A 19,569-nucleotide genomic window follows, 5' to 3' on the forward strand; every position below is an offset into this window, starting at 1 on the left:
GCTGAACCGTCGCGAGGGTTTTGACTAAATGCATAATACCCGCATACCCACAAACCTACCCCTCAAACCCCCCATGTTCACAGTCAAGACACGCATATGCACACACACACACACACACAAACACACGTGCTCAGGCACACACACACACACACACACACACACACACACACACACACACACACACTGGTATTGGTCTGTTTTTGTTGAGCAGATTGTGTGTTTAGCGGTGTAAACAAGTAAACCGCTTTAACAGGGACTCAGGAGGCTTGGGTTGGGAAAGTACAGGCCTTAACATGAAAGGTTTTAATAGCCATAGTCAAAACACTGTTTAAACAAAACCCGTTATTCAGTGGAATGGAATGTTTACATCGAGTTGAATAATAATGCCTTTTTCGGAGAAACTAGTCTTTTAGGATGGCCAATTTGACCCAATTTATTAGGGATCAAGTTAAAGATACACAAGTCGTCTTGGGAAAACATTTAAGCACAGGGCTTATACATTTTTAATGAGAGCTCTACTTTAAAAACTTCATAGAATTAATATGTATCAGGAAAGTATTTTTTCCACAGAAAACTTCTGGGTAATTAATATTCATAGGCTGTGCTTGTTAACACCCCCAATGCAAGTGCAATGTAGATCCAATTAACATAGAATGGGCCCTAAGGATTTGGCAGATAAGGTTTAAACGAGCTATTGAAATTGAAACTGGGGCTTTCTCCCAATAAAACACTTATTTGTTTCAATAAAGCCCTAATCCTTGTAGCTTCATTCTCCTCAGATTAAGGCATTTATTGGGGCTCCAGAGGCCACAATAGTACACAGATAGAGAGGGTGTGTATGTGTGTATTGGGGGTGGGGGGGGGGGGGGGGGGCATTACCAATGGAGATAGTAGCTTGCTAATGCAAAAGCGGTGTAGTGAAACTGGCTTTTTATATCTTATTCATAATCTACACGCATCACTGTGGATAACAGACGTCAATGTTCATTCACGCCGTCAGACCTCAGTGCTGAGACTGGGCAGGCTGGGCCCAGGTGACAGAGAGGGAAGAGCTGGAGACTGGAGGGGAGCAAAGTGATGCCAGCAAAACGCCTGTTTACTCCTGCCAGGCGTCTGTTAGCACGCAGGCCTGTGATATTGCTCCCCTGAGCACCTTGTGAAGAATGTGCCTGCCGCCTGTTTCTTAAAGGCCCAGTGCAGTAAAAATTCAGTTTTTTGTGTGTGTTGTATCATATTGTACGACAGCTGATGAAACTAACACTGTAAAAGTGTGAAACAATGTAATCAGTGTTATTTCCTGATAGTTGCAATTTCCTGAAAATGCTATCTACACAGGACCTTCTAATCAGCAGGTTTGCATGGGCAGGAGGTTCAGCTTTCCATGGTGACATCACCATGCGTTAAATTGGATAATAGACCAATAACAAAGAGAGTTCCAAACCTCACTGCCAATAAATAACAGCTAGTTTTCAGTTTTCCCTTCCCAACTCGGATAACTCCCAGACAGTCCTAGCAAAATTCTTGCTTTAGAAACAGTTTTTTAATGGAAATCTATTACAGTAAGGTGCTTAATTGTTACCCAGAAATTATTTGATATTGAAATGAAAACGTCTGCATTGGGCCATTAACACTGTCAGTCCAGAGACCCCAGCAAAAATAATATTTTAATTTACACTTGAAGTCGGAAGTTTACATACACCTTAGCCAAATACATTTAAACTCAGTTTTTCACAATCCCTGACATTTAATCTTAGTAAAAATTCCCTGTTTTAGGTCAGTTAGGATCACCACTTTATTGTAAGAATGTGAAATGTCAGAATAATAGTAGAGAGAATGATTTATTTCAGCTTTTATTTCTTTCATCACATTCCCAGTGGGTCAGAAGTTACATACACTCAATTAGTATTTGGTAGCGTTGCCTTTAAATTGTTTAACTTGGATCAAATGTTTTGGGTAGCCTTCCACAAGCTTCCCACAGTAAGTTGGGAAGGTCAAAACCTAGGAAGAAACCTAGAGAGGAACCAGGCTATGAGGGGTGGCCAGTCCTCTTCTGGCTGTGCCGGGTGGAGATTCTAACAGAACATGGCCAAGATGTTCAAATGTTCATAAATGACCAGCATGGTCAAATAATAATACAGTAGTTGTCGAGGGTGCAACAGGTCAGCACCTCAGGAGTCAGTTGGCTTTTCATAGCCGGTCATTGAGAGTATCTCTACCACTCCTGCTGTCTCTAGAGAGTTGAAAACTGCAGGTCTGGGACAGGTAGCACGTCCGGTGAACAGGTCAGGGTTCCATAGCCGTAGGCAGAACAGTTGAAACTGGAGCAGCAGCACGGCCAGGTGGACTGGGGACAGCAAGGAGTCCTCATGCCAGGTAGTCTTGAGGCATGGTCCTAGGGCTCAGGTCCTCCGAGAGAGAGAGAGAAAGAAAGAAAGAAAGAAAGGTACGAAAGAAAGAAAGAAAGAAAGAAAGAAAGAAAGAAAGAAAGGTACGAAAGAAAGAAAGAAAGAAAGAAAGAAAGAAAGAAAGAAAGAAAGAAAGAAAGAATTAGAGAGAGCATACTTAAATTCACACAGGACACCGGATAAGACAGGAGAAATACTCCAGATATAACAGACTGACCCTAGCCCCCCCGACACATAAACTACTGCAGTATAAATACTGGAGGCTGAGACAGGAGGGGTCAGGAGACACTTTGGCCCCATCCGATAATACCCCTGGACAGGGCCAAACAGGCAGGATATAACCCCACCCACTTTGCCAAAGCACAGCCCCCACACCACTAGAGGGATATCTTCAACCACCAACTTACCATCCTGAGACAAGGCCGAGTAAAGCCCACAAATATCTCCGCCACGGCACAACCCAAGGGGGGGTGCCAACCCTGACAGGAAGACCACGTCAGTGACTCAACACACTCAAGTGACGCACCCCTCCTAGGGACGGCATAGAATAGCACCAGTAAGCCAGTGACTCAGCCCCTGTAATAGGGTTAGAGGCAGAGAATCCCAGTGGAGAGAGGGGAACTGGCTAGGCAGAGACCGCAAGGGCGATTCGTTGCTCCAGTGCCTTTCCGTTCACCTTCACACTCCTGGGCCAGACTACACTCAATCATAGGACCTACTGAAGAGATGAGTCTTCAATAAAGACTTAAAGGTTGAGACCGAGTCTGCGTCTCTCACATGGGTAGGCAGACCATTCCATAAAAATGGAGCTCTATAGGAGAAAGCCCTGCCTCCAGCTGTTTGCTTAGAAATTCTAGGGACAATTAGGAGGCCTGCATCTTGTGACTGTAGCGTACGTGTAGGTATGTACGGCAGGAGCAAATCGGAAAGATGGGTAGGAGCAAGCCCATGTAATGCTTTATAGGTTAGCAGTAAAACCTTAAAATCAGCCCTTGCCTTAACAGGAAGCCAGTGTAGGGAGGCTAGCACTGGAGTAATATGATCGAATTTCTAGTCAGTTCTAGTCAGGATTTTAGCACCATCTCCCGTGCTTCACGGTTGGGATGGTGTTCTTCGGCTTGCAAGCAGCCCCCTTTTTCCTCCAAACATAACGATGGTCATTATGGCCAAACAGTTCTATTTTTGTTTCATCAGACCAGAGGACATTTCTCCTAAAAGTACGATCTTTGTCCCCATGTGCAGTTGCAAACCATAGTCTGTTTTTTTATGGCGGTTTTGGTGCAGTGGCTTCTTCCTTTCATGTTATGTTGATATAGGACTTGTTTTACTGTGGATATAGATACTTTTGTACCTGTTTCCTCCAGCATCTTCACAATGTCCTTTTCTGTTGTTCTGGGATTGATTTGCACTTTTCGCACCAAAGTGCGTTCATCTCTAAGAGACAGAACGCGTCTTCTTCCTGAGCGGTATGACAGCTGCGTGGTCCCATTGTGTTTATACTTGCGCACTATTGTTTGTACAGATGAACGTGGTACCTTCAGGCGTTTCGAAATTGCTCCCACGGATGAACCAGACTTGTGGAGTTGTACAATTATTTTTCTGAGGTCTTGGCTGATTACTTTTGATTTTCCCATGATGTCAAGCAAAGAGGCACCAAGGTAGGCCTTGAAATATATCCACAGGTACACCTCTAATTGACTCAAATGATGTCAATTAGCCTATCAGAAGCTTCTAAAGCCATGACATCATTTTCTCGAATTTTCCAAGCTGTTTAAAGGGCTAGGCGTCCCGTCGACGGGACACCTGTCTACAACCTGTCTGCAACTATGTGAGCTTATTACAGTATTATAGACACTATGTCCTGGGATTTCCTATGATCTTCTATGTAGAAGAACCCCTTACCTTCTAACGGCTCTTGTGTAGCTCGTGAGTGTCATAAACATGTTACGTGTGCGTGTTCGTGAGCGTCTCAGCTTTTCATAGATAGCTTTTAGTAGTTTGTAGATCAAACCATTCGGACTCTTCAGACATTTGTGTTTAAAAGACCCGGCCCCGGACCCCTTCAGGATCCGCCCTTGTTTCAGAAACACCGCTCTAGCTCAGCCCCCGTTAGTCACACAGACTAATGGTTGGTATGCAGAAGAAATAGAAAAAACACAATGTTTAAAAGGGGTTAGAAGTCCAAATCACACTGGCGTTATGGTGGGACTCATTGGGTTAAAGGGCTCAGAATGCCTCTAAAACGGTTTAGCTGCCAAATGGTGATGAAGGTGCTTGAGAAAGAACCAGAGAGATTTTTCTATTATCTCCCCACCTTCTTGTTTCCCTGCTCTACACATCAATTCTCTCTGTCGAAGAATAGAGCACTGAGCACAGAGGATTTGTGACTTTTGAACCTCCTTGGTTAGTAACATTGGGAGTGCAGAGGCTTTGGGAAATCCTTTTTTTTTTTGTAAAAAATGTTTTACCCCGTTACACCACTGACAGTCTCCCCAGCATCGCTAGCTATGATCCTAATGCTTATGCTGCACTCACTAGCTGGGAAATGGCCTCCGTAGGATGGGCCATAAAAATGAGCAGCACAGATGTGTGTCGGCTTCATTCAGCACAGTCACTATGCAGTGCTGTAATGGAGATACATGGCGAACTGACCTTGGTCTCTACACGCAGGACGTTAGGATCTCAATAAACGTAGAGGCTGTTCGTGGTGGGAGACCACGTTTCTCAGGGTTTGTATGGTGGCAGGTTATGAGTAGTGGAATGGACAATGAGATATTATTAAGTCTTTATTCAACATGATTTTCCCTTGTTATCATGAAAAGACAATATGACAAATAACTGACACCTAAAATCAATTGATTGCCTATTGAGGTAAATATATGTCTGTGTGAACCCTCACTCTGCCTCCTTTCAGAGCACATTGGATGATTTGACTTGACTCGTCTCCCATCGATGTATGTATCAGTGATTTAATAATGACCTCCAATGCGTTCGGGAGTGACGTGGCCTCTATTTGAGAGAAAAATGGCGAGGGGCCTGCGTGTGCAGCTGAATGGTTGTATACCATTTAGAGAATGATATGCTGCGTCTACGATGTGATGTCTCATCATAAAGAAAAGTGATGGCACCCCAGCATCCTGTGAATGACGGCTGCCATAAATAGTCACCCACAGCACCACTAGTATAAATCCTCATTCGCTCTTTCTCTCTCTCTTAAAAAAAGGATATATATTATTTAAATGGACAATAAAAACAAATGTTTTCTCCACTGTGAGGATGCCGGGCGGGGGCCCCTCTGGAACACAGGGACGCGTGTTGTGCTGTGTTGCTCTCTAGCTGTGGGCTCCACTGCGCTGTTGTTATTTAGTTGTTTACAATCTCTTGACATGATGTAATGGGATGGCTGTGAAAGTACTAGCCAGTAAATGGCACAGAAAATAAGACAGGGCTTTATGCTTGTTTCTCCCCTTTTTTCTCTCTCTCTCCCCCTGTTTTCTCCTGCACTGGGAATATGTTCTGCATTTTGCTAAAGGAACATGAGCCTTGAATATAAGAAACTCGTTTTTGCATTAGGTACTCCCCGGAGGTAGGGGAAAATATCATGTCCCTGTGTGAAATGCGAATGTGAAATCTAGCAGAAAGAAATATTTATGACCATTTTCTGCTTGATTAGAGCTGGCTGACATGCATTAGGATACAGGGGCTGGACAAAAGGGAGCGCTTCTTCTGGGCAAATGTTTAAAAGAGTTGTTTAGAGCAGGCCCTACCTGTCCATCCGTCCGTCCGTCTGTCTGCTCCGGTGAAGGGAGAGCATGGGAACGGCAGTGGGGTATGTCCATGTCCAACAAGAGTCATCTGGGAGGGATTCATACGGTAAGGAAGTGACAGACTCCATCAGTACCATGCTCCAGAGAGACAGGCTGCTGTCAGGTACCATCCAGCTACAGGTAAACTAACTGGCTCCCACTAGTCACACAACACGTACAGTGCCAGTCAAAAGTTATATGTGTATATATACATATATAAATGACTTAAATGTAAATGTAAATATATATATATATACATATACATATATATACTTACATACATACATACATACATACATACATACACACACACATACACATACACATACAGTACCAGTCAAAAGTTTGGACACACTTACTCATTCAAGGGTTTTTCTTTGTGTTTACTTTTTTCTACATTGTAGAATAATAGTGAAGACATCTAAACTATGAAATAACACATATAGAATCATGTAGTAACCCAAAAAATTGTTAACAAATCAAAATATATTTTATATTTGAGATTCTTCACTATTATTCTACAATGTAGATATGAGTAAAAATAAAGTAAAAATAAAACCCTTGAATGAGTAGGTGTGTCCAAACTTTTGACTGGTACTGTATATATACATATATATTTATTAGACTTTTGACTGGTGCTGTATCTTCTCAACATCTACATTTGTCACACTAGAACATTAATAGAACGTGGAATAGATTGCTATGTCAATATTCACGACACAAAGCAATTTTATGCTGTTATTTTTTGTAAAAAAAAAATGTAAATCATGATTTGTATTTCACATAAACGTTAAACTGGCATATAAAACCTAAAGGGCCTTTGTCTGTATAATGTAGTTGTGTGGACATTTACAATGCATAAGCTATCTTGTTTTATGTAATTGTGTGTGTGCAGGTGTTGCCATATGCAAACACATTGCTGTGGCTGATACTTCTGGGAGTGTGTTAATGTGTGTGTGAGAGAGAGAGAGGCAGAGTCATTTCCCTAATGTCTGCACTTATCGACACAACTTCCTCCCATATAACAATCCCCACTACACCACTTGTGTAATATTTTTCATAATTATGCAAGCATTCAATTTTCTTTTGTCGGGCCTCAGATAAACATTTGTGTAATCATTGCAGCTTGTAACAGGCTAATCCGTGTTGTGGCATTATGGCATATCATGATACATGCCAACGTTATAAACAATCTGTTAATTACTATATTAATGCAATTGTCGTTTCTCCATAAGCAACATTCCCTGGCAACCATTGGATTATGTCTATATTGAGGATATGACTGGCTATAAGCCACAGGTCTTAAAGCCATTTCCTATAGACGGGTTAGTTGACAACTTCACGAAAACATTGCGCACGCTTCAATGGGGCAGAAGTCCATGTGTTTTTGTGATTCTGATGGCCAGATAGCTGGCAACAGTGACAAGAAGCTGCCATTTGGGGAATGGTAGGTGGCTTGTTTCAGCTAGTTTTATTTTGTTCTTGATACCATGTCTTGTTTTGAGTTTTTTTTGACTGATGTCACGTCTATACTGAAATGGCAAAATTTCGCTAGCTAGCTAACTAATAACTGTAACGATGTATTTGAGAGATAACAAGTGCTCATTGTAGAAATGCATTTATGTTTTCAATGAACATTGGAGACAAAGTATAGTTTACATGTTTCAACAATCTAAGCCAACCCCATATGTTTTGCTCCATGGTTGCGCACACAACAGTTTGGTTGCTAAATGACCAACCCATGTATATATCAGATAAGTAACAAATTGAGAGTATGATTTCTAAAGAAACTAATATCTCTGCGGATATTTAATCATTGTACCCATAGATAGCCACGGTCCCTTATTAAACATTAACATGCAAAAGAAAGTTAGAATCAGAAAGATGGTATTTTGAATTGGATAATGTAAAATAAATATAGTGCATAAATATAGAGCTCTGAATTACCAGCCATTATCTGCAGTCTAAACACTATACTCATTTTTCCTCATTGCTAAATGCAAATGTAGTAACCTCCATAAAAACGTTCATGCATGTCATTAAATCTGTTTAAGGAATTACATCTACATCTGCATTGCTTGCTCTTTGGAGTTTTAGGCTTGGTTTCTGTATAAGCACTTTGTGACAACTGCTGATGTAAAAAAAGGGCTTTATAAATACATTTGATTGATTGATGTGAAATGTCAGTTTGAGGAGTACCTGCCAGGATTGTGTCTTTAATTGGTGTGTAATTGTGGTAGACGGACAAGTTGCATTTTTTAATACACGTTCTGATAATGAATTCAAACTCGTCTTCAGCATAGAAATGCTTAGCGCCTTGATCATGTACAAAAGAGGCAACAGCGGTGTCACACGTTGTCATTTATTACCCTTGCTCCCAGAACAGAGGCGCTGTGCCTTTAAGAGGAAGCTAAGCCTGTGAGGAGGAGAGATCCACCTGGACTTCTCTCTCTCTGCTGTCTTCACCACTTTGCTCACTTCCACATAATATCATCTTCATCCCAGATAGCTGTGGCACAGGGGAACTGCATTGGTTGATCAAATTTGGCTTGGCTAACACTGCCATCTCCTCCCCCAGAAGAGAGGGGCTGTACCTGGAATGCGCGGCGGAGCCGAGCCACGGCGTGGTGATTGATTGATTCTGCCTGTCACAGGACAAGATAACCGCATCAGTAAATACTCTGTACTCCTCAGACTCCCCCTGCACAATCACAACTGAGGGCATCACCGGGGCTACAGCACACTGATGCATGTTGGGAATTCATTGCGTGGTTCTATTGCGTCGGGGGAGGGTCTATGTGAGCTCCACCAGCGATGTTTGTTTAGTCCATTTCCTGCTTTACCCTTTCAAACCAGGGTTATGGTATACATAGGAACTGCAACACATATTTAACCAGTATGAGGGGATTTTGAATGAAGTTACAACATTAGTTATTTTTTTCTCCGTTTGATGAGAGGTCCCGATCTGGTGCTGCAGTATCACCATATTTGCTCATCTCCATGAGTTCACTTGAAATTGTCCTTTGAGTTAAGGCAGATGAAACTGTCCATTTTGTGCTGTATTTGTCTATATCTTGGAGTGACTTTGTACTCTCTGTCGTCGCTCTCAAGCGCAATGAACACAATAAGTATTGTCCTTATCTAAAGAGCAAAATCAAGATGGGGTTCAAAGGCCTGTGGGTTATTTGTGGTTGATTTGGTGAGAAAATAAAAGAGACTGGGAAATGTACACCCATCTCTCATTACCTCCCTCATCATAGAGAGAGAGAGAGAGAATGGAGAAAAATATTTTAATCACGAAAGGGCTGTGTTTCTAATGTAAACGTGTCAAAGAGTGATGTGTGAAATTGAGAAACGGCCAGTGGGATTAGGGGTTGAGGAGTCTGAGGGGATTGGGGACCCAGTGTGCCGGGCTGGCTGCTGGGTTATCCCACACCTTCCCTTCCCTCTGCTCTCTCCCACAGCCTGGGTCACTGCTACAGAGCCAACACTACCTGTAGTGGAATAACCTACAGTGCTTGCATATCAGCTAGCTTATTCCACCAAATGTCTTATTTGTTTGTTACTTTCATCTACAGTATTTGTTACGTAGATCCATCCATGAAGCACTGGTGCAGTATAACATGAGACAGCATCTCAAGGTAATTCTACATAATGTCTTTCCTAGCTCTATGTTGGTATATCCCATAGATAAAGGGCCTGCTGTCCCTTGCCTTCTGCTCTGTGCAGTACATGACAGAGACTCCAGCAACAGCATGCCTTTGCTTCTTTCCAAGTCTTCCGGCATCTCTCTGGGCCTGGTCTGGCTGGAGGAGCGAACAGAAAAGGATCTCTTCCTGGCAGGTGGATTGTACTGTGGGGAGTTGCAGCTTCTGCCTTTTCGCTGACTCGCCACCGAGCCAGAGAGAAACTCTAAACTAGAGGGGAAAAATGTATGTTTGTACACAGAAGTGTGTGTGTGTGTGTGTGTGTGTGTGTGTGTGTGTGTGTGTGTGTGTGTGTGTGTGTGTGTGTGTGTGTGTGTGTGTGTGTGTGTGTGTGTGTGTGTGTGTGTGTGTGTGTGTGTGTGTGTGTGTGTGTGTGTGTTCTATTTAAACCACCTGAGCTCTAGCCAGAATGCCGGTTTTGCCCCATATTTCAAACAGATGTTGAGGAGGTGAAGAAAGCCTTAAGAGTCCCGCAATCAAAATAATTATCTTAACAGCTGCATGTTTACAATGTGTTTATGCAATATTCTGCAGTCTGTCTCACTGGGGTGGAACTCATGTGTTAAAACACGATAAATTACCCCACCTATTAATATTTAAACACCTTTTGAGGGTGCCAATTTGACAATATTTATGTATAAAGCAGTATCATTTGTATAACGAACACCCTTGCAGAATAGCTCATTTCTTTTGCTATGATGCATAGTCACAGATCACAAGTTTGTGTGCCGCTCAATAAGACGAGTTAAACTACTTCCATGCTCGCTCCGAGGCAAATAACACTGAAACATGCATGAGAGCACCAGCTGTACCGGAAGACTGTGTGATCACGCTCTCCGCAGCCGATGTGAGTAAGACCTTTAGACAGGACGTGTACTGCGAGCATGCGCTGACAAACTAGCAAGTGTCTTCACTGACATTTTCAACCTCTCCCTGTCCGAGTCTGTAATATCAACATATTTTAAGCAGACCACCATAGTGCCTGTGCCCACGAACACTAAGGTAACCTGCCACTCACGTCTGTAGCCATAAAGTGCTTTAAAGGGCTGGTCATGGCTCACATCAACATCATCATCCCAGAAACCCTAGACCCACTCCAATTTGCATACCGCCCCAACAGATCCACAGATGATGCAATCTCTATTGCACTCCACACTGCCCTTTCCCACCTGGACAGAAGGAACACCTATGTGAGAATGCTATTCATTGACTACAGCTCAGTGTTCAACACCATAGTGCCCTCAAAGCTCATCAATAACCTAAGGACTAAACACCTCCCTCTGCAACTTGAATCCTGGACTGCCTGACGGGCCGCCCCTAGGTGGTAAGGGTAGGTAACAACACATCCACCACGCTGATCCTCAACACAGGGGCCCCTCAGGGGTGCATGCTCAGTCCCCTCCTGTACTCCCTGTTCACTCATGACTGCACAGCCAGGCACGACTCCAACACCATCATTAAATTTGCAAATGACACAACAGTGGTAGGCTTGATCACAGACAACAACGAGACAGCCTATAGGGAGGAGGTCAGAGACCTGGCCGTGTGATGCCAGGACAACAACCTCTCCCTCAACGTGATCAAGACGAAGGAGATGATTGTGGACTACAGGAAAAAGAGGACCGAGCACATTCTCATCAACGGGGCTCCAGTGGAGCAGGTTGAGAGCTTCAAGTTCCTTGGTGTCCACATCACCAACAAACTAACATGGTCCAAGCACACCAAGACAGTTGTGAAGCGGGCACGACAAAACCTATTCCACCTCAGGAGACTGAAAAGATTTGGCATGGGTCCTCAGATCCTTAAAAGGTTCTACAGCTGCACCATCGAGAGCATCCTGACTGGTTGCATCACTGCCTGGCATGGCAACTGCTCGGCCTCTGACCGCAAGGCACTACAGAGGGTAGTGCGAACGGCCCAGTACATCACTGGGGCCAAGCTTCCAACCAGCACCTTTATACCAGGCGGTGTCAGAGGAAGGCCCTAAAATCGCTAAGTCTTGGTCCAAGCGGCTTCTAAATGGCTTCTACCCCTAAGCCATAAGACTCCTGAACATCTAGTCAAATGGCTACCCAGACTGTTTGCATTGCCCCACCCCCATATATATATATATATATATATATATAAAATTTTATTTTTTTACTGTTGCCCTTTAATTACTTGTTACTTTTGTCTCTTATTCTTATCCGTATTTTTCTTAAACTGCACTGTTGGTTAGAGGCTCATAAGTAAGCATTCCACTGTAAGGTGTTGTATTCAGCGGATGTAACTAATAAGAATTTGATTTGTTTTGATAATTCTTCATAGAATACTACAGGGTTTTGCTTTGATGTATTCATGTTTCTGCATTGTATTTTGAAAGACACGTTCCCCCTGGAATTGATGTTTAATTTTAGTAATCACTGCAGTGTGTTACTTGAATAGCAAGGATAGCAGTGTCCTATGGCGGCAGGTAGCCTAGCGGTTAAGACCGTTGAGCCAGTAACCGAAAGGTTGCTGGTTCAAATCGCCGAGCCGAGTAGGTGAGAAATCTGTCGGTGTCCTTAAGCAAGGCACTTAATCCTAATTGCTCCTGTAAGTCGCTCTGGATAAGAGCGTCTGCTAAATGACTAAAATGTAAATGCCAGTAAATGAGGGAAAAACAGGTAATTATGCTAAGCCTGTAAATGAATTAACCGCTGACCTCGAATTATAATTGATTTCATGGAGGAAATTCATATTTATCAGCCTTTTTTATGTATTTTCTTACTTTTTCTTACCTTTTTTCATGTAATTAATTGACAATTTTCTTGGGGAAAAACTTCAGTTCTTCAAATAGAGAAGATATCTGTGTCTGCTATGTTTACGACCAGAGCAATTATACTTGGCAACATTTACTTTAAGTAATGATGTCATATCCTGGAATGAGAGCATAGTGATAAAGTATACAAGTATCAGTTTGTTTTTCTCTATTTGCAGAAATGCATAATGCAAATGTATTTTTTTGACTGTTATTCGCACTGGGCTTTCAGACAACCCAAATTATGTAAATGAGCTGAGCTGTAACAATGTCAGCAGCTGTCTATGATTCAGAAATAGCATTGTTATGCTAGTGTCTGCACTGAGTCTGGCAATGATCCGCACAAACATTCTCAAATATGTAGCGGTCAGTGACTGTGTACAGAGTTGCCATGGACAGCTTTGTGTGCAGGCACTGCTTGGCTGATGACATGGGCTGCTTTACATGTAAATTCTCTAGTGATTCACCTCTAAGCGAACCCATTGAGAGTGATTCTGGCACTGGCCTAAAGACCGAGGTGTGCTTTTATGACTAGGTAAGGCATGTCCTCTCAAAGGCCCCTAAAGCACTGTATCTCTATACCCTCCCCTTTAATCACTGTATCACAGACACTCGTGTGTGTGTGTGTGTGTGTGTGTGTGTGTGTGTGTGTGTGTGTGTGTGTGTGTGTGTGTGTGTGTGTGTGTGTGTGTGTGTGTGTGTGTGTGTGTGTGTGTGTGTGTGTGTTTGCACAAACGGCCTTCCCGTTTCTCATTTTTAAACGTAATCAGCAAAAATAAAATCCGTTGTAAGCTGGCTCATGTTAAAGAGGTGATTATTGGTAATAAATACTTTTTCATACATACTTATTACAGAGGCAGTTTTCTTCTGCGGTTAATGAGAGTAATTTGATTTGCTTGAGAGATTACAGTTCCCAAGAATTAATGTGGCAATCCCATTCCAAGATAAAGCGAGATCTAAGATTCTTCACAGGTCGTGTGCTGCTAGATGCACCCCTCTCACATAGCAGCTAATGGAGTTGAACAGCAGTCTGTCATTTCCCGCCTGGCCCCCCGCTCTATAGCCCACATGCCCTTGGTTCCTGCAGTGCTTGTTGTTTGGGCTACTTACTGTATGCCAGCTTTTCACTTTGGGTTTGTTTCATTCTCACTGCACCGTGTGTTTCTCATAGGACTGGGCGATATGGCCTTAAAATCATATATCGAGTTTTTTCAAACTTATGGGTGATCCACAATATATATCTAAGAAGGTTGGTCGCACAATTAAAGGTCAAATACACTGCATTTCAAACAGTCAATGATAATGTAATGAATTCAAGGCTTGTGAAATTATACCTAGGCTAAATATAAGCCTTTCTCAACCAATAGACCCACTAATAATATAATTATTTTATAAAATAGTTTAACCTGCTTTTTTGCAATAATCACTCATTGGTCTTTCACGTCTGTCTTTGAAAATATTTTTGTTACAAATTTTTGTTACAAATTTAACCAGAACCATGCATAATTGACATTCACTAATATTGACTTCTTGTAGTGGCATTATATAAAATTATAAACGGGGTGGTTCGAGCCATGAATGCTGATTGGCTGAAAGCCATGGTATATCAGACCGTATACCACGGGTATGACCCAAAATTACTTTTTACTGTTCTAATTACGTTGGTAGCCAGTTTATAATAGCAATAAGGCACCTCGGGGGTTTGTGTTATATGGCCAATATACCACACCCCCTCGTGCCGTATTGCTTAATTAACACAAGTCTCATAAACAATCTCTCAAGCACAAGCCCACATGCTAGCGAGGAGCCAGCTAATCTTTATATTTCAAGTTTAGCCAACTTGTTATTATTTGCTAGCTAACAAGGTAGAACAGTTTAAAGGTTTTGAACACACCCTTCTGTCTGAGCATTAACTTACCAGAATCAATGTTCATTGATACTCCCGTTTTAGTAGTGTCTGCTCTGCGCAATTTGAGGAGTTGAGATATAAAAAGACTATTGATAGAAAGGTTTCGGTGTCCATATGACCAATTCTGTTGGACCAGACCTCAAATACAAATATCGAGTTGAAACCGCTTGTCAGAAAGGAAGACATGATCTCTCATCTTTGTTGTTGTGAGTGGCAGGGGGAAGTGGCTTAGTGTGTGTGTGTGTGTGTGTGTGTGTGTGTGTGTGTGTGTGTGTGTGTGTGTGTGTGTGTGTGTGTGTGTGTGTGTGTGTGTGTGTGTGTGTGTGTGTGTGTGTGTGTGTGTGTGTGCGCATGGGAAGGTGCACACAGCACCCAAGGAGTGAAGGAGATGAGACCAAAACGACAACATGAGAACAAGCGGACATAAACGCTGATCATAAAGTGATTTAATAAAACTTGATTTCAGCATCTAGAAAGATTTATCACCTAATTGCATTCATTTCAAATTCATTCGTTTCATCAAGACCGCTTATATACAGAAGCCTGTTTTTTTTTTCACCACAGTCGCCATTGTTCAATATTTCCATCACATGTTTATGTATGCCTTTTAAGCTTGGCACGTAACTTAATTTGCGTTGTGATCATCTTCTCCTGTGACGTTTATTGAAGCCTGCAGCTCAGGAGGTGTCTGTGCAGTGTGCTGAAGGTGGCTTCAGGCTGATTGAAGTCGGCCAATTCTGTCACCACGCTGCGCCTTGCATGCTAATTACTACAGGATGTTATGTTTGTTAAAAGTGCTTACATACACTTACACAACTTTCCCCATGTTGTCCTCGCCAAAGTGAAGGAAAACGTGTGATTTGTAAGTAGGGTTGCGAAGGGAGGGTATATTACTAGGAACTAAGTTTTCCAATAAACTACCAGAATTGAGTTAACTTTCAAGTTTTGTGGGAAAATGTATATGATGACATTTAGTGGCCTTTTTGGGTATTTCAGATTATCACAGGTGTCTGTAATTATCTCTGCCCCTCTGTGTGGCCTTATCACATGTAAAATATATGAAATAATTAAATAAATAAAATGACAAAGCTGTAAAATATTATCCTAAATATAAACCATCCACAGTGAATAACAATGGTGTTTACTATGAGGGTTTAAGCATGAAATATCATTTATCTTTATTTATTTTACTATGTCAATATTTATTTGTTTTGTCAATTTTCTGGGGTCAAACGGGTGGCAGTTATGAAAACGTTAATATTTGGAAGAGTTGCAGAGTTAATTGAAATAAAGCCATTGTTAATTATATGCTTTTTTTATAAAAAAAATGAAGTAGGCTATTTTCTCTTGAACCATATTGTCTATCCACTAGTAGAAACTCATGGACAATATGGACACAGATTTAAAAATGAATACTATATGTGAAGAAAAATGTTTTGTTTGTTATTTAAGTATAAATTACTTTGGTAAATTACCAGTAGCTTTGCAACCCTACTTGTGAGTGTTTGAGTAATGCCGAGTATCCATGTTAACACTAGAAAGGCAGAGGACGTCATAATCAAACCACAAGAGTACGGCCACTCTTTTGTCTTTGCATTCTTTTGTCAGAACACATACGATGAATCATGTCAGTCCAAGCTGACTGGTGATCTGTCCAGACTCCAGAAGCAGCCAGGAGATCATTCTAGTTTATGGCCAAAGCAATTAGATTTTTTTTCTCCTCTTCCTTTATTTCTGTCTGTCTGGGATCATATTACCCATCTTGGAATGACTTCAACAGAGACAGTGGTATTCCCAGGGAGCTGCCTCTCCACTGCAACTCAATCCACAGCCATGGCCAATTGGGGTCGCTGTGATTTATAGAAATATTCTCCCGTAGAGGAACTCTCACTCCAACCACACTGGGATTCCTCCACTGGCACCTCATAGACCTCATACAGGGGGTTTACGTCCTTCAGGTCCTAGGTCAAGACAAAGGAAATCCGTAGCAAATGATGTACAGTGGGGTCTGAAATTGACACCCTTGATAAAGATTTGCAAAAATGACTATATAAAAGAATGAATTAAAATACTGAGCTATATTGTATGCTCCCATTTTTTTTTTAAATTATATTATTTTATAGTAATGTGATTGCTCATAGAAAGAGATTTTGTTTAACAAGTAAAACTTATTTTTTTACACCCCTTTTTTCAGTACCTTTCAATACCTCACCTTGTGGGGATAATAGCACTGAGCTTTTTTCTAAAATGTTTTATGAGTTGTAGAACACATTGAGAGGGATCTTAGACCATTCCTCTATACAGAATCCTTTCGGATCCTTGATATCTTTCGTCTGCTCTTATGGACTGCCCTCTTCCATTCAAACCACAGGTTTTCAATGGGGTTCAAGTCCGGAGACTGAGATGGCCATTGCAAAATTTTGATTTTGTGGCCAATTAACCATTTCTTTGTGGATTTTGATGTGTGCTTGGGGTTATCTTGCTGGAAGATCGATCCACTTGCGGCCAAGTTTTAGCTTCCCGGCAGAGGCAACCAGATTTTTGACAGAAATATCACGCTACTGCTGAAGTTCATGATGCTGTTGACCTTAACAAGGGCCCCAAGACCAGTGGAAGCAAAATAGCCCCATAACATCAAAGATCCATCTCCATATTTTACAGTAGCTATGGTGTTCTTTTCTGCTCACTCATTCTCATGTGGATACCAAACCCACCGCTGGTGTGCGTGGCCAAAGCGCTCTATTTTCATGTCATCCAACAAATGTAAACACTTGGAGTTTGCTAAACAGCATTGGCACTTGGATTGGAACTGGTGCTTTGGTCAGATGACATGAAAATAGACTATTTGTCCACGCACGTGTACAGTATATGAAGCTTGGGATCAGTGTAGCTATGACAGAAGCCATTTTCTAATGTTTAATGAGTATACCACAGATAAAGGCTCAATTGCAGTAGCAACCAAGAGATGGATTCCGTGCCATTTGGCCAAATTCTGCATTTGTGAAATCAACGACAAGCTTTGTGAAGATAGTGTGTTTTCTCTAAGGTCAGAGCACACCGTGTTACCCTGCCCTCACAGCAGTGATAGGCTCCAGGAAATGTCACTTTACCTTTTTTTAGGTGTTTTTGATTGATGGCTTCATATTTATAGGCAGAGTTTATTTTGGGGTCTCAGACGGTTGAGCAGCAGAGTAGTAAACCCATAGTAGAAGAGCTGAGGAACGATCAACTGACAACGCAGAAGCAGCTAGTGCCCTAAGCAGTCTGAGTCCCCCACATTTGTGTCAACTGTCTGATGCAGAATATCAGTCTCCTCCTGAAGCAGTGCTTTGTAGCGGGGCGTTGTGTATGTACTGTTACACAGGCTGTCTGTATTCATCTATATTCAGTGCCACACAAATCAGAGACTTGGGGTTTTACTGGGAGTGACTTGGGAGTTGGCTGCTCTGTTGATGAAGTTGAGTAATGTGCATGAGACCAAGAACAACAAGGCCTTCCCATTCTAAACACTATACACGGGAGAATTCTCCTCAGAATTCTCGTTTTTGGAAGCTCCCTTTCCCAAGCACGACACTCCCAACCACTACCTGATGCAACTCTGCAGGCGAAAATGCAATAACAAACGAAGCAAGGAGGTTTTTCTAAGCACTGTCTAAATACCCAGCATCGTTGGCATGCCCAGGACATTTTCCATGTTTTATCGATTTGGGGGTGGGCATCCCCAGGTGTTGCATGTCGGGAAGGGAAGCAGGAGAGAGGAGCGTACAGACTGAGGTCTGCCGTGCATTGTTCCCATCTCTTTCTTTTTTCTATTCTTTATCTCTCTCGTTTTTCTCCTCCTCACTCAATCTCCTTCTCTCTTTTCCCTCTCTTTCTGCCATCTAAGTGAAACCAAAGCATTGACTGCTCCCCAACTGATTTGCCTCTGTGTGACCTCCCTTCATTGGTGCCATTCACTGGCGGTGCTGAAGCAGAATGCAGCGTGGCTACCAGGAAGAGAAAGAGTGACACGCGGACGCGCTCCGCCAGACTTTCCAAGTGAAGTGGATTAAATCAGCATCAGGCTAGTGGAGCTGATTACCCTGAATATGAAAATGCAGTATCTTAATGGTACATATTTTCATGAGGCAGCCCAGTTGCCTTTCATTTTGCGGCTAATATGTCTATTCTTATGAGTCATTTACTTCTTTAATTACCTTTTAGCAGCAGATGCACAATGGTGTATTAATGTGAATGATTTTTACGGCCACTTTATCATACAGTGCCTGGGAAGTTGAAAGGCGTAATTGAGGTGGAAGAGCGACTTATGAGGGAAACAATATTTAGTTGACAGCTTCCCTTGTAGTCTAGGAGGGTGTTTGTGGGTTTACACCGCTCTAAAGCAGTAATAAACACACTATTCATTTAATAACTGCTGAATGCCAGGGATGGAAAGGTCTTCACAGAGAGATTTTCATTGTTATTGAATCATGATAGGAAGTTGTTGTCCTATAATCAGACAAAACTGTCTGTGTGCCTGTGCGCTTGTGTGTGTGTGTTCATGTCTGTTTGTCCTGCCTGTGTGAAGACAGTGAAACCATTGTTATTTTCTTACATTCGTCTAATTTAGTGTAGGTTTTGGCCCTGTTACTTTGATCGTAAATGACACTTCAGTGTGTGTGTTGTGTCTACAGTATGTGTGCTTTTCTTTATATGTATGTTTTTATCCAGACCTCTTTGAATAGGGGCCTTCTTTTTGCCATCTGTTGTTAAGCTGCTGGCTAAGCAAGCCTGGAGAATCCAAACAAACCGGCGGCACACAGCAAACGGAAGCTGTCAGGCCTGCATAGCTGAGCTGACCTCCCTGGCTACCGGTCACACTGCTGTACCAGGCTCCGAGTGGAGCACTGGGCCCAGACGGGCCCGCCTGGTGGGCCACTGTTTACTCTCCGCTCTGCGCCTGCTCCGTGCCCCCTCCTCTCTC

At 42.3% G+C, this 19,569-nt stretch overlaps 1 protein-coding gene and 1 long non-coding RNA gene across 11 annotated transcripts in view; one reads left to right on the top strand and one right to left on the bottom strand.

Moving 5' to 3' along the window:
- The window catches only part of LOC106582854 (forkhead box protein P1-B), a 140,372-nt gene that overhangs the window by 54,377 nt on the left and 66,426 nt on the right, over window positions 1-19,569 (top strand). The window lies entirely within an intron of this gene.
- LOC145862612 (uncharacterized) lies at window positions 1,835-14,815 on the bottom strand. Its single transcript, XR_014382132.1, has 2 exons — window positions 14,616-14,815; window positions 1,835-6,260 (listed from the first exon to the last, which is right to left on the bottom strand). It is a non-coding gene; the product is annotated as an uncharacterized LOC145862612 (long non-coding RNA).

This window comes from Salmo salar, chromosome 22 (genome assembly GCF_965601325.2).
Source record: "Salmo salar chromosome 22, fSalSal1, whole genome shotgun sequence".
NCBI classification, from domain to species: Eukaryota; Metazoa; Chordata; class Actinopteri; order Salmoniformes; family Salmonidae; genus Salmo; species Salmo salar.